This window comes from Mustela nigripes, chromosome 4 (genome assembly GCF_022355385.1).
Source record: "Mustela nigripes isolate SB6536 chromosome 4, MUSNIG.SB6536, whole genome shotgun sequence".
NCBI lineage: Eukaryota > Metazoa > Chordata > Mammalia > Carnivora > Mustelidae > Mustela > Mustela nigripes.
Window position 1 is genome coordinate 109,633,496 of NC_081560.1, and position 2,252 is coordinate 109,635,747.

Below are 2,252 nucleotides of genomic sequence, written 5' to 3' on the forward strand. Positions count from 1 at the left end.
ATCTCCAATGCCAAGAGTTGGTTTCCACCCAAGGCAATAGAAAGTCAGAGGGCCAAGAGGAAGGGAAGATCACAGACATTCTTTATAATACCTGTGTGATGAGACATGCCCAGGACAGCGTCTGGGCATTCTGGAGACACAGGTGAGTCTCCTAACTTGGATACTTCTGCCACTTCTTGTCCCCAGCAAGAGCTGGAGGCACGCAAGAACTATGTAGGCTTGGTCAAAACTCCAACATCCTTTTTATTCCTGAAGCGTCCTTTCCGAAACATGTGTATTGTCTCAAGTTTAATTTATGTAGGTAGAGGGAAGGCTGACCTGAGCACAAATAAAACTTCTCTCTCTAAAAACAAAACAAACAACAATAACAAAACAACCTTACACAAAAAATGTAAGTCTCTGCCACCCCCAAGGACCCTTCTCTCAGCAGCACTAGAGGGGGGAGGTGGAGGTCCCTGGATTTCCTGCCCCTCATGCCTGGCAGGGTCCAGGGCCCTTGAAGGCCTTCCTCTGTTGAGAGGCCATCAGCAGGCTCAGGAGGCAAAGCATGGGAAGTGATTTGGTTTTCTCAGCCCAAAAGGGAATTCACATCCTGCTCAAATGAGGCCACCAGGAAGGCATCCCTTACAACTTGTTTGCTCAGGGCCAGGACCTCCACAGCTGTGTACACGTGCTTGGCCCCCACTCGGAGCCCCTGGCCACTCCTCCATGGCTCATGCCCACCTCCTCCTCTCTCCTCCATCTCCCTGTCTGTCTGTCCCCGCCACAAAGCCTCCCCAGAGAGACTTTGCTCTCACAGGTAATGGCTGTCCTCGTGACTGAGGACAGTGACACACCCTGCAACACTCACATGTGATTCTGGATGATGTGTGCAAAACCAGCTAAAATAGCGCACGGATGCTAAATAACACGGTGCACTCTTTTTTTTTTTTTTTTCTAAAGATTTTATTTATTTATTTGACAGAGATCACAAGTAGACAGAGAGGCAGGCAGAGAGAGCAGGAAGCAGGCTCCCTGCTGAGCAGAGAGCCCGACATGGGACTTGATCCCAGGACCCTGGGATCATGACCTGAGCCGAAGGCAGAGGCTTTGACCCACTGAGCCACCCAGGCGCCCCAACACGGTGCACTCTTAACCTTACTCAGAAAGACACTGGGCTTGCCTTCCCACAGCTCTGTTGGCCAGAGCTTCTCTACCTCCGTGTGCCTATCTGTCACCTGGGGAACCTTTTAAAAATCCAGACTCTGAATCAGTAAGTAGGTCTATGGTGGAGCTTGGGGTCAGGGGGTGGGGGTGGGGATGGGGAATCTGCATTTCCCACAAGCTTCCAGGCCATCTGAGGATCACACTCTCAGTGGGAAGGGGTGGACCTCAAGCTCCTCCAGGCCACCGCCATGTCAAATGTGACTCTGCATCCTCAGTGTTGAAGATGGTAGCTGGCACACGGAGGGTTTTCCGATGGAAGAAAGGAAAGAAAGGGGAATGAATGGGAAGAGACAGCACAGATTTTGAGTTTTCCATTGACTAAGTCTTTCCTGTTCTTGACACTCACCGTCAAGTGAGGGTTCTTGATCTTAAAGCTGGAGACAGGCCCAGGTGAATTGGATGGGTAACACAGGCTCGTGGCAGGGTTTTTTAAAGAGAGTTTCATCCCAGCTTCTTAGCAGTTCTTCCTAGCTACTCACAGATGCTTTTATGGCCCTCAAGACTAGCTTACAATCTGGCACATCCCTGTGAGGGGCCCAGAATTCCCTCAATGGCCTGGGAGATATGACGTGCCCAGAGGCACTGGTCACTACAGAGAGGAGGCGTTCTGATCACAAGTTGCTTTTATCTGGAGCTTGCTGACCAAGTGGGGCGGTTCCATGTCCCAGGGGAGCATTTGATGGACAGCATTGCCTTTAGAAAATGATAGAACTTTTCTGTTGTCGGAGTTTGTATTAAAACCTCAACACCCTTGGTTCTTTTCATCTCGGCTCCTTCTAATTTATAAGACAAAGCCTAAAGTGCTTGATCTGTAAAATGCATCTTGCCAACATCAGGCAGACTTATGGAGAGTCTCCTTGGCCAGGGTAGCTTTCATCCTAAAGAATGCACAGAGCCAGGGAGATAGGCATGTCATGCAAATGTTTAGGTGGTAGCACAGATCATACGAAATTGGGCCAAAATCTGTCATTATTATTTGCAGGTTAAAAAATGCACCCTAAACAAATAATATGTTTTCGGTATAAAACTAACCTAATCCCAAACCA